Raw genomic sequence first — 13,930 nt, 5'->3', positions numbered from 1 at the left:
GTAAACAACTGCCTCATCTCCGTAAAGTGGGCTCACATGTAGTCCTTTTGAGAACAGCTACCTCTTTTTTTTTTAAAGGAAGAGGGATTCAAAAGGTAAAACCCTCTCCCCCACCTTCAAAAATATCATTTCAGTGCGTGACCCTGAAATCTTGAGCTGCTGTAGACGACGTCCCTCTAAACACCGCTCACCAAACACCCCCCCCACACTCCCTGTGCTGACAGCCTGTCACCATGGCAGTCCTGGCGACCAAGGATACACTAGGACAGGCCTTCTGAATTCAAACACGGGTGTCACTTCACAACGTGCTGCAAGAACTGTCCGCCACAGCGCTGGAGCGCAAAATCGGAAATAAAAAAAATAAGGCTTTAACGTGCGATTAAGAAAAGCAAGCCTGACCGCTCAGCCGTGCAGCAGCAGCAGCAGGACCGCTCTTCCCTGCGCCTGCCGGCGCGCGCCTCACGTTCCCCTGCGCTGACATTTCCATTCCGCCCCACGCGCCGCCGTCTCGCCCCCCCCCCGTTCTCCTGCAGCACGGACGCGGCGCTCGCGGCTGTGACTCACGCCTGTTCCGCAACACAAACACGACGCCCGCCGGCCCGCGCATGCGCGGGCGCACTCCCCCGCCGCTCGCGCGCAAGGACACACAAAAATACCACTGCGCCACAGGTCCGTCCCCCCCCCCCTCCCTAGCGCCAGCCCCGAGGAGCCCGGGGTCCCGTGAGGCAGCACGGCAGGTACCCCCCTCGTCTGAAGCCCGGCCGCCGGGTCGCCCACGGGCCGCCGCCGCCGCTCCGCGCTCCCCTCTCCCCTCTCGTGCCTTCCGCGCCGTTCCAGAACATTCCAGCCGCAGCCGAGCACGGAGCGGAAGGGTGACGTCAGGGCGCCGGCGTCACTCACCCCCTGCTCGCCGCCAGCCCGGTCTCCGCACTGGCCCGGGCGCGAATAAAGACCTCCAAACCCTGCACCGTCCCCGCTTGCCGACTCCCCCCCCCACCCACCACCACCGATCCTTCCCCAAACTCGGCTTTCAGCTCAGCACAAAGTCGGCCTCCGCTTTCAGACTGCCTTCCTCCCCCCGCCGGAGCTGCGGGTCGGAGGGGAGGGGGGCGCCGCCGCGCCGCCGCGCAGCCAATCAGCGGCGGCCGGAGGGGGTCACGTGGCCGCGGCTGCGCGGCGGTTGGGCTCCGGTTAGAGACGGCGAGGGGTGGGGGGGGCGAATGTTTTCAAACCAGCGGAAAGCTGGGAAGGGATGATTTACTTGGGGTTTTGTTTAAATGTGAAATATCCTGACGATTATCGGCGAATTGCGATACCCTGGTGTGTGAGCCTGCCCGAAGGAATAGCGGGACCCGAATCGCCTCGCAGAAAGGTAAGCGAATTCAGCGATTTTTTTTTTTTTTTGACGGCCGTGCCTTCTACAGGGAGGGAAAAAAAAAATACAAAGCTCTACTGCCGTAGGAAAACGGAATCTTTCGCACGGCGGCGTGGCATCCATTGGCCCCCGTTTTTTGTGTTGTTTTTCTCGTGTGTATGTGTGTGATTTCGCGTCGCGTCACCCAGGGCCGTCTCGCGGCGCTGACAGCTCGCGGGGGTCGGGGCGCGGGGGGGGGGGAGTCGCGAGACTGCGGCGTGACTCGGGCGGCGCGAGGGGCTCGGGGCTCCTGGCCCCGGCGGGGGTGCGCCCTTGCGCTGTGCGCGCCCCCGTGGCCCGGGGCCCTGTCCGGGGCGACGCGGGGACGCGAGTGACGGCTCCCGGCTGGCGTGGCTGCGGTCGGGGGTCGCGGGCTGTCAGTCGGCGCTGGGACCCCGCTGGCGTGGGTCGCGGGGGCGGCGTGGACTGCGGGTGATCGGGGAAGGGTGTGCGTGCAGCCGCTCGCCCTTCTGCGTGGAGAGAAACCTTTTGTCTGGCGCACGGCCGTGGGTCTCCTGGACGTGGTGCGGCGAGTTGTAGAGCTGTGCTCGTGTCGTGGGCTGGAGCTCACTCAGCTGTCACTCCTTTCTTCTTCCTTCCTCACAAAAGACGCAGCGCCGCATCTACCCGTGGCTACGCGTTTCGCCTTTTCTTTGAACAAAAACAGTGGGAATTGTGCCCCCCCCCCCCCCCCCCGGAGCTCAGTTCAGTCGGTCGTTTTCACGCTGTATTTCAGCCGAAGCCTGCCTGCTGTATTCGTTGTTAACCATGCCGCTGATAGCACGATACTGGGTGAAGAAGAGAGGGGGAAATTGCTGTTTCTTGCTCTCGGTCTTGGCAGAGGCACCCTATTCCCCCAGAGGTTTCTGGCCTTAAGGACCGTCCTGTTAAAATGCGAGTCTAAGCGTCTCCTTCTGTTTTATAATAAACACGCATTTCGTCGCATTCAGCTGCTCTTCTCGTCTCTAGGAATAAGGTGTCCCCCGCTGCGTAAATTTATAATGACATGTAAACCCAACAGGGGCTCTTAGAGAGGGCTTTCTAGTCCGTAATAATTTGAGAGCTGCAGCAGCTGACGTGGATGGTGTCTTGCAAACGATAATCTACAGGTTAGAAGCTGAAAATACAGACGCGTAGCCCGCTGTCAAAGAGCGCTTCTTACATATTTAATCTCTCTCTCTAAGCAGTAATGTCAGTGCCTTCAGAGTGTCGCATGCCTGCGTTGTTTTGACCCCCCATCTGGGCTTGAAAACAATCGCACGCCTGTGAAATGAGAGCAGACAGGCTGTACGTCTGTGAAGTGTTGCAGGGGGACACGAGTTACCTTCTCCGAATAACCCTGTGGTTCAAGCGCCCCAGATCATGGTTTTGTTGCTGATCTGCAACATCAGGAGTTGGCCAACCTCGTGTGCGCTGTTTCAGTACCGTATTAATATACCCCTGGCTTTAAACGTGTATAAAAGCGAGCCATTCGTTCCGGATATTTCCATGCTGAGAAACGCGTTTCGTTGTGGCGATCAGCAGTCTGGCCCATGAGCATCAATGTCTAGTCGCCTGATCTTGATCGTATTTTTTTACAGCGATGGGGGGGATATCCGATCTCCCTTCCCCGAGTCTTATATATATATATGTACTTCATTTACATTTATGTAAATGTATGACATTTTTGAATCGGTCACAGGGAATCAGAGAGCAGCTCGGGTTTTCTTTAGGGAACTGATAGAAAACAGCCTCATCACCACGAGCTTTTTTTTTTTTGCGGTGATGGAGGCCAGCTCACGTGCCTGCGGAGGCTCCCGCAGCCTGATCTTTCTGTTTATTCAGAAGATATATATATATATTTTTAAATTAAAGCAGCATGTGGAATTTCGTTTTTCTTCGATTGCATTTCTGATTCTGTTCCTCGGTATCCACAAGCGTGAATTCAGGGTCAGTGGCTCCTGTGTTTAAAAGCAGAAAAACGCATTTTTAATTTTATTGCAATATGCAATGCCTTTATAGCATCTATAATGAGCTTGAGGTGTGTGTAATTGCACAATGATTGTTTTTGTGTGAGTAAATGGAATGTCATCCCCCCTCCACAGACCTGCTCGTTCAGGAGAACGAGTGAATTCGCCTTGCTTTCCTGAGGTCATTCCGTTTTCTGTCTGCTGAAGCCACATGAAGGAGGATTGTTGGCTGCTGTTGGACACAGAGCATTATCTTTGGTGGTTTTTCCTGCAGGGCTTTAGGTTTACATTACAGTTAAAGTAAACAGCATAATCCCTCTGGTACATAAACAGCTGGTTTTGACATTGTTGTTTTCTGTTTTCAAGCTGTCCTGATTTGATATGTAATATGTGAAAGTTAAAAAATGGTGTCTGGCAGGAGTTCACTTAACAAGGCCTAATGTGTTGGACTGCACTGGAGCTATAAGGAAACATCTTTTTGTAAAGTCTGTCTTAGAGGAGCATTCTAACCAGTTTTGGTGTAGTTCCAATCTTATTTATAATTTGCTACTTAATGAAATTGATTCCAAAACTTATAACAAGTAAAAGCTGTAAGAATTGAAGAAATCCTGTTCTAATGTTGGAGATTAATGAACATTACAGTATGTATGGTCATATAAATAAATACTTTGTTCTGAATGGTACAAAATCCTAAGTGAAGATCTCTTGCCAATTTTGCTACTTATCTGCATGTAGCAGACTGGACGTCATTTGAGGTCTCTTGTATGTGAATGATCTAATATAGGAATGTGAGTCCCAGATGTCACTCGCAGTTCTTTATACTAGTTTTGTTAGTCAGTTTAGTGTTTCAGAACTATAAAAAACATCACTTAATTTTTCTGTGTGCAATGTGTCTTCATGTCTAGTTGTTCCCATCAGATGATTAAAAAATATATTATTTCTTTCTTTCACCTTATTATGTAGTTATAGTATAAAATATTGAAAAAACAGCATTTCAACAGTTATAGCTTAGTACCCTCTAAATTAGGTGTTTTTAAAGAGCTTTCGTAGCAGTCGTGGGTGATTCTTTCAAGTGTCACTATCATAGCGAGTGGTAGTAAGAAGAATGAGTCAGACTTTGACCCATTGCTGAGTTGGACCCTGGCTTTCATGTACTGAAAATTCCCTGTGAGAGCCCTCTGTACTATAAGTGATGATTAACTAGGCTAGCAGGAGGAAAAGGCTAAGTGCATTTTCTTTTATGGTCAGGTCTGTGTGACAGTAGCTGGTCTTCCATTATGTGCAGGTATTAAATTGCATTCTGGCCATCTTTGCTGAGGTTTTGAAAATCAGATATTCTCACTAGTCTTTCTAGAGTATGATTTTACTTTTCTAAATTGGTCTGTGTGCCTGAAGAGACTTTCATGTTAGAAATTGTGTGACATAGTAGCGTTTTCTCACGCTGGCATTTGGCAGAGGTAGATTAATGTTTGTATTTAGTTTGTATATGTTTTTTAGCAATAGACTCATTACCTTCTAGGGTTACCAGTTTCCTCTTTTTTATGAGATGGAAACTTTACTATGCTGATTATTTGTATGTGGGAAAACCCCTGAAACTGTCAAATGTCAGGTTGCATGCTTCCTTCTCAAAATACATTACAGTGCTGAGTTCATCTGAATAACCACTGACCAGTATGACACAAAATCTTCTGAAAAATAAGTCAGTCCTAATAAGCACAGGGATTTTCTCTTTTTGTCATTCACGTACAACACAAGCTCATATGTAGTTGATCCCAGGTTTGTAAAAGTCTAAAACAATGGGAATTCTGTCCGTTTGAATACTGTGCTGTTCAGCGAGCCGGATGCCCCTGAATTGTGACGACTTAAAATTCAGTCATATCAAAAGGGCACCTCGATTGAGGTATTTGAACATGGGTACCTAAGGCATAGAGTTTTATTTTTCCAAAAAACAATTTGAATTCTACAACTAATTTTGTTCTGGTTGAATACAGTAAAAAACAGGCTAAGCAGTTATGTTTGTTATTGTCATATACTAATGTGAAAAGATTGTCAAAGAGCTGAAAATGAAGAGAATGAAAAGGTTTTCTTGTCTTTGAATTTGAATCATTTAAGGATTAGAGTTGAAATGCACGGCATAAAAGGCAAAAAGCTGATAAACAGGTTTAATAGCCTTGTGCTGCTGTATGTCTTCTTTATGGGCCTTTCTCTGTCAGAGCTGAGCCACATTACTGTTACTGGCATAATATGTAAAAGGCATTTGAACTCCACTCTATAAGGGAAGAGCAAGAAGAGATTGGTGTCTTTGTTTAGTGTTTTAGAGGTTCATTCTGTTCTTAGATTAGGACCTTAACCTGAGTGCTCTGTCAAGTTTTCATATCACTCTGGTAAAAAAAAAAAACCCTGCACCTTATTTTGAACATTTTGGTTGGAGTAGTGCTCCCTCTTTTTTTTTCCTGCTTTATTGGTCATTTAAACATGGCCATCAGCTAAAGGGCTGCCCACGCTGACAGTGACTGGGAGACCACATGCCTGCGTCCTCAGTGGCTCCGCACGGGGCTTTATTATTGCAGTGGAGTGGATCCGTGAAGACATGTCGGCTCTTATTTATGGCAAATACAGTATAGTCATTTCTAAGATATATTAGTTTTTCAAGGTTAGCATTTTTATTTCTTAGTAAAATTTTAATAATTTTGGAGGGAATCTACAATCTTCTCAGATATCAGGTCTGGTGCCATTTGTTGCGAGTAATAAGCTTTAACTAGATGATGCTGCATAGGTGTTTTTTTTTAAAGGAACAGCATTTAAAATTAAATTTATAAATTTAATTCTGTTTTTTGAACATTCTGATTCGACAGCTAAATTTTTATTTAATAACTACACAGTTTGGAGCTGTGCAGTGTATCTGACTCTGGTGTATGACTGATACTCCTGCGTTGCTCAGGGGAGATGGAGACATGTAGGCCTGCTTCTTCACCGTGTGCCACACCTCTAAAAAGACAAGCCGCAGAACCGTCTGTCAGCTCCACAATGCCTTGTGGGCGAGTCGGCACTGATTGGACGAGTGGAACATCTTTCACTGTCATCAGGGTGAGGCAGGCGGCTGACTGACTGCTCCCAGCTTGCACTGGCGGCACTTGGTCAAGTGTGTCTTGCTGTGTGGGGAATCCCAGTCAAGTCATCTAGTGCTGTAACCTAGACTCGAGCTGCACTCTTTACTGGCTGAGCTTCTCGGGAGCCCCAGGTTTGTTTGTCTTAGGGTTTAATTGTTGAGTTTTGTATTTGTATGAGCTATTTTACTGTGTTGTATGAAGCAGGCATTACATAAACCATAAAACTAAAACTTGTCAAAGCTGTTTAGGAGAATTAAACTTGATTTATTTCAGTGCAGGTAGACACAATACTGTGACTCAGTGGTCATCCAGTTTGGCTATTGAGTGCCAGTGTGAAAGTGGCTGAAAAGGTGAACAGAGATGTGAATGAGCTTTATACAGATGGCATAAAACAGTCCTGCTTCATTATTCAGGTTGGGTTTATTGGTAGGACTTTGAAAATGATTGATTGTGGAGATGGCTGCTTTTTTTTCCCAATGCATTAAGTGCCAGATTATTTTCACTCTGCAGTTAAGCGAGAGTTTTGACAGTATTTAAATTCAGAACAGTTGGCATTTGTTTACAACTAGCAGCTAAAACCTTCTGGTCTCCAGTTTTAAGTCCTGAGTACCGCAGTAAGTGTTAGTCTAACTCTCTTGCGTACAATGTGGTTGAATAAACACTTCTTGCAGCCTTAATGTGTTTATACTTGCATTAGTGTTGTTGAACAAATAAAAGAACAGTATGGAAAACCTTTGGTAACGTTAACCACCAGAATCTTATACAGCACCTCAATTATCTTATCCTCTTGCAGGCCGAGGAGAAATAGTTTAGTATTCTAATGCCTTCAGGTGGATATTCCTAAAAGGCTGTAGTAGTTCAGGTGGGAAGCTGCGTCAGCACGCATAGGCTGCAAAGTAACAAATAATAGATTTATTCCATCCTGAAAAAAAGGAAAAAAGAAAACGCAACATTTCGGCCGTGGTGCCTTCTTCAGGTGTCAGGCTATGGTTCAGGTTCAGGCTATTCCTAAAAGATTCTGGCTAGTTCTCGGCGGTCACTACCAACAACAATTAATGTGCTTTAAAAGAGGTACTTGTAAATAGAAGGATCAGGTGACGTTTAATGCAACAGATACCTACAGACGTTACTGTGTAACCTCCAAAAATATGGCTACTACAAATGCATCTGAATAATTTAATAAAGCAGTACAAAGTAAAGAATACATAAATAGTACAACAATAGGAATATATAGTCCTGCAGTTTCAGTGTTCATGTTTAAATGTTGCACAGATCACGATCACTATTTTTTTTGTTTTCAACACCCACTGTGACGTGTCTATGGTATTGTGCTACAGTGATTGGGTTTGCTACTTGGCAAACGTTCCCCGTACTTTCATATACATGAATGGCTTCTCTTGTTTTTGATGTGAATAATCACCCTAATGAGCAAGTAGTAGGACCAGTATTAACTTATTTTATTGAATTGAATCTATTCGCACTGATGTTTTAAAACCGCTTTGAAATTTATCATTCTGTATTATGTATGGTAACTGGCTCCCATTGCAGTATTTTTACTATGATTTTATAATCTCACTAATGTAGAGTGGCATAATGATCCCTTCAGTTGTGATTTACTCCCCAGTAGTTATTGTATAACATTTTTTCAATAACGTAATTTACAGTACGTGTATTTTTTGTATTTATGTATTGCTTATCTGAAGATGAATAGATTTGTACATCCCATTATTTTTCATTTCATAATAATATCAGTTGATTGTAGTACTGATATGCAAGGTTGCTTGCTGAAAGATGTGAACTTCTTTTTTTGTCTGCAAACTTTGCTTTCCTTTGCAGAAGTGGTGACATGCTGTATTTGCAGTTAGTGCACCTTTATGTATCAGAAGGTTTTGTTAGAACAGATCGGGAATGCACATACTCTAGAAAACACTGCACTAGAAACCCCTGGGTTGGGTAGCAATAAATGATGGAAATGCTATAATTACAGTGCAGTATAATGTAAGTACATTTAGTAGGTTTTTTTCTTAGGCATCGCTGTAAATGTCTAGACACAAGATTCCTTTCATTTACATAAGTAGGCCTGTTTAGTTGCTTTTGTTACATACATTTTGAAGTGAAAGAACTGCACAACATACATACAATAACATACAGCAGACGAAACATGAAATTATAGGGTATCATATGTTTTAGGGACTAATTTATTAGTTTTTGTTTCTGTTATGCTCGAATGAATATTATAACTAGCTAACCAGAAAGCTGGAGAGAAATGTTACCAGCAATAAACTTTATCTACTTTTGAAAAGCATTGAACTGAAAGGTAATGTAGAAATTGTCAAACATTATGGCATCCCAGCTTAATCAACATCATGAGAGCTTTTCACACCAGTCTGCCATCGCACCATCCTGGTGGCGCTGCCCACTGGTGGTGGAGGGGATCTCCATGACCTCTAAAGCTCTTTGACTGGAGTGTCCAGAATAGCGCTATTATTATTACCAGCTGTATCAAAATGGATAATGGTGAGGGCCAACCAAACCTTGAAACTCGGACAGGCATGATGCGCTCAATGGTGTTTGGGTTAGCACTGCTGGCTCGCACTTCTGGGTTCAGTTCCCGGGCTTCTGTCTGCGTGGGGTTTGTGTGTTCTCCCCGTGTCGACGTGGAGTTCCTCCCCCAGTCCCAAGACATGCTGGTAGGTCAACTGGCTTCTGGGAAAGCTGTGTCTGTGTGTGTGGCCTGCGATGGACTAATGGGCGGAGGGGTGGCACTGTGGCTGAGGATCTGCGCCTGTGGCTGGAAGGCTGCCGGTTCGTATCCTGCGGCCGGCAGAGGAATCCTACTCCGTTGGGCCCCTGAGCAAGGCCCTTAACCTCAGCTGCTCCAGGGGCGCCGTATAAATGGCTGATCCTGCGCTCTGACCCCCAGCTTCTCTCCCTGTCTGTGTGTCTCATGGAGAGCAAGCTGGGGTATGCAAAAAGACAAATTCCTAATGCAAGAAATTGTATAGGGCCAATAAAGTGATGGGACTGGCGTCCTGTCTAGGGTGTACCCCGCCGCGTGCCCGTCGCCTGCTCGCCCGCGAGGCGGCCCTGTAGTGGATACAGTGGTTAGAAAGGTGATGGATGGACAGGCATGCAGCAAGTGTCCGTCTTGCCCCCCTGCTGTTTGGACTCTTCCTCTGTTGTTCCGGGGGTCTGAAATGGTGAATACGGACCAAAGTGGTAGGAATCCCACACAGTTTGACCTTGATTTTGCTGGTTTAATACAGATGCCGGTGGACTACAGGCTTGCTCAGATAAGCTAGAGGAAGTAACACCGCTGGAGAAGTAGAGGCAGAAGCCGATACTGATGATCAGAGCTTAGGGAAGGTGGACAAGTTCACGTATCTTTGCAGCGCCATCAGCCAAGATGGTTCCAATTCCAGCGAAGCCCGAGTAAGAATTGGAAAACCAAATAATGCTTTTAGAAAGACTTACAAAACAGTCAGCGACTGAAAACCTCGCTGGACTAAATTGTATACATGGTACTTGTCAATTCCATAGCTACATCGTGCAGTGAAACATTTATGAGCATTTTACATGCTAAACTAGATGCATTCTTCCTTGAGTGCTTTAGAAGAATATTAGTAATTGTTAATAAAGGCTACAAAATGAACAAAGTGCATTTTCTCTATTAACTTGTAAAAGACATCAGTGGCTGGCGGGTGCGTGTATTGCTGAAGACGGGGGCAGGCAGTGTGCAGGTCTGCACAGGAAGGACTGTGGCCTAATATGTCCCTCTCATATTTATGCTACACTTAGAATTTTTTATTCATATTGTATAAGACGTGCAGTGAGCTACAGGACATTAAGATAAAGTATTTCTGAGTGATAAGTAATTATGCATGTTTAATACAAGAAAACAGTTGGTTTCCTACTAGCTGAGCTAATTAGTGGTCATGTTTTTGTAACCGTTTTAGTAGTCTAGTATTACCACACAACACAACATCTGAAATACTGCAAAAATTAATCATGCAGGTAATCTCAAACCAAGCATATAAAATACTGTAATTCTTTACATTTTCCCTATGTAAAATTTCACAGTGAAATTATAATCAAAGTTTTTATATTAAAAAAAACATTTGTTGCTTGAAAAATTGACCCTCGTAATCAATATTTTGCTTGTGAGTGATTATTAGGGACACAGAAAATATATTTTTAGACCTGTATCATACACAGAGTAATGTTAATATCAAATATTATGTGATGTAGTTCACAATAAATATATAAATATATTTGCAGTGTTTTTTTTAATACAAAAAAATGCTCATGTCAGTTGTATGCTGTTCTCTGGTTTGAGCAAATGTGTGGGTGACGCTCATCTGAAATCTGTGAAAGTTAGCTTTTCCCGTGTGCTGGAATTAAATAATTTCAGTGGAAACCGGCATGAGCTCCAGGACCATCCCTCATGTCGCTGTCCCTCTGGAGACGGCCCTCCTCAGCTGAGTTGTCTCCGGCTGCCCTGCTCATTCATGGTCACCACATGTTGCACGTGTTCTCCAGCACAAACTGATCCCCCTGCAAGTCGGGAGTGTTTCCAGCTCGTAAGCCAGCACGTCCATGTTTAGCCGAGTCACACGTTTAAAACTGTGTGTGTGACAGGGTTGTAGGCCAGAGGCTTCTGCTGAAGTGTTGCAATGCAGAACGGGGCTCTGTGTAGGAGGGGGGTTTCCCCCCTCTTGCAAGGAAAGCTCTGAGAAATCAGGACATATTTGGTGCCAGGTAGTACTGTCTTTTTACATTTGTGCAGTGACTAGCATTGCATTGTTCCAGAGTGGTATTTTCACTGGTGTTAAACATACTGCTTTATAGTTTTTTTCTGTTCAACCTTCATCCGTGAAGTGGCTCAGGTCACTGCTGCAGCGTGTGCACCAGTGCAGAGGGAATGAGGACTGTGCAGACTCCCCTGGAGTCTCAAGCCCTCTGCAGTTTTTCACATGGCATTTTGCATTTCACCGTTCATGAAATCATTCTGTACTGCTCTGAGTAATGTTATGTAAGTGCTTTTGGTTCACATTGTGTGATGTTAGTGAATGTCCAGGGTACAAATTCTATTACACTGCTATATGACTGATATAATGTAAGTCTGGAGTAGGGGTAGATTGTTCTCTTCTTTATCGCATTAGAAAGTGGATCGAAGTTATTACTGGTAGATATTTTCCTTTCTTTGTGATCCACGGCACGCACTCAGAAGTCTGAACTCCACGCTTGTGTCTCTCTCTAAAATTCTTATAAAACCATATTTCCACATGGAAGCATTGACAAAAGTATGGAAATTACAGTTTTATCTTTGAGGTATAAGCCTTATTCCAACTGCATCAGCCCTTCCAGCTGCTTAAATGAGTACCGGCGTTGCTCTGGGCTTAACCTGTGTGGAACTCACATCCCATCTAGGAGTACTCTCATACTCACTGTGCCTATTACACAACTGGGATATATATAGGACAATCTGAAGCTGAAACCTTACACTGTGAGAATATGACGCAACATGTCTTCAAAATGCCAAACTGAAGCAAAGGGGTGAAACGGTAGATGTGATCTTTCAATAGAATTGGAGACTAAAAAGATTTAAAGATTTTTTCTGGTAAATTTCTCTGTACACTGGTGTGTGTCACTAGTTGATTTTTCTTGCACGGAGCCATTTGTATACAGTGTAGAATGCCTGAATAAATTCATTTTGCCTTGGAATTGTGGTGAATGTATATCAACGTCATGTCGGTTTTGGTTGGAAAGTAGAAACGCTGCTGCACTTTAAAATCTTAGTGTCACTTTTATTTTAGATTTCACGACTGGTGATAGTGTCCACACAGCCGCAAGATCTACATGTGGACTTTAAGAAATGTTTTACCGATACAAAATCTTTAACTTTTTAAATTTTTACTTTGTTAAATGTTGTTTGCGAGTCTTGATTGCTTTATGATTTGTAAATTAAATGTTGTTGGTGTAAACAAAGTGTTAACATCATCTGCAGTTTAGGCACTTTATTGCTACAGAATCCTAACAATTCTTAATTTAGCTGAACGTAGATAATTTAGTCCTGCCTGAAATTTGTATTCTTCGGCAATTTTCAGGTTTTATGTTTGCCTTAGTCCTTGAACTGAAATCTCCTTTCTGATTTTCTGATGCGCTGCTGTAATACTGGTTTGCAGTGTGGTGGGTTTTGCTCTTGGATTAAATAGTTATTTTAAATGATGGCACACTATTCAATTTTTAATCCAGTAAAGGTTTGTCCAGCCATTTATGATGTTGTGCAAATTGTGACGCTCAATTAAACAATACACCTCAGGTTTAGCAAGTGTGAAGCACTACATTACGTTCACAGAAACGAGGATGGAGTGTGACAGTTACTAGATGCCCTTTTAGATAAATCTCAGAGGGCTAGATTGTATATTACCAGTTTTATACGGTGCATGAAAATAAATGTATTACTGTGTCACCTGATCCCTCCGAAGGCTGGATCTAGTCATTGCTAGAATGAAAGACCTCAAGAAGTCCAGGTTACAGAGGCAAGTATTGTAGGTGATGCCTTTCCCAGGAGAGCTCCTTCCCATGAGATGTTAAACCGAGGTCCTCTCTACTTGGTCATTAAAAATCTCACTGTACTTTCTGAAAGAGTCGAGGTCTTAACCCAGGAGTCTTGGCTAAATTCCAGTCATTTAGCCAGGCTCGCAGAATGTAGCCTGCCTAGAGTTCCCTCTTTGTTTAGTTAGTGAAGCGGGTTTCTGTGTGTCCCCCTGGTCTGTTGTGTAGTGAGGCTGTTGGCCGGTATTGGCTGCTGAGCATCACACGGGTGCTGCTGCACTTCAGTTCACTGTACCTCTCCTGTATGTAAAGTGCTTTGAGGTCCTTGGGAATGATGAGGGTTATAACAAAAGAAATGCAAGGAATTATTTTTTTCTAATGATAATATTGGCTTCTCTGTAGTACAGCTTTTCAAAGCTTGATTCTGAGCGCTAAAACCATATGCTTAAACTGGGTTTTTAATATTTAATAGAATTATAAGTCCTTTAAGATAGAGCTGTAACTAGTTAAGTTAAGAATGTTGAAAGGTTTCAATGGAGCTAACTTTTATCAGCTTAGGTTCTCTGCTCCTTGAAGTGCTTCATTGCATAAAGAGCTCTTTCTCAGGGCGTATTTACACTAGGTATGTTTGGTCTGAGACATGTATCAATATGCTAGCACTTCACACTTAGCTCAGTTGTATGGTTTTCTCTTGGAAGTGGACTGGAGTTCATTTTTCTGGTTCGCTGCCTTTATTTTAGGAAACTGGGCTTGGTCATGTTGACACTAATAATAAAAGTGATCGTCTTTAAATTGTTTAAATTGAGTTGTCGACATTGATTCCTTATTAAATTCGTTTTTTTGTGCATGTCTTTCATTTCGAAAATGAAATCTTTATTTTAACCTTGCTTTGCTTTTTA

At 43.9% G+C, this 13,930-nt stretch overlaps 1 protein-coding gene across 4 annotated transcripts in view; it reads left to right on the top strand.

The window, feature by feature from the left end:
* Nucleotides 1–703: 703 nt before the first annotated feature.
* ankrd12 (ankyrin repeat domain 12) overlaps nt 704–13,930 on the top strand; it is a 55,525-nt gene continuing 42,298 nt past the window's right edge. For 3 of the 4 annotated variants that reach the window (XM_088918372.1, XM_088918370.1, XM_088918369.1), the window contains exon 1: nt 1,194–1,372. The gene's annotated coding sequence lies outside the window, so the exon portion shown is untranslated. Of the gene's footprint in view, nt 1,373–13,930 lie in introns of all 4 variants that reach the window. The other variant, XM_088918371.1, reaches the window with a different exon arrangement.

This window comes from Atractosteus spatula, chromosome 6 (assembly GCF_055471065.1).
Source record: "Atractosteus spatula isolate fAtrSpa1 chromosome 6, fAtrSpa1.hap1, whole genome shotgun sequence".
NCBI lineage: Eukaryota > Metazoa > Chordata > Actinopteri > Semionotiformes > Lepisosteidae > Atractosteus > Atractosteus spatula.
Note: the sequence above shows the minus strand (reverse complement) of the source record. Positions and strands in the feature narration are given on the sequence as shown.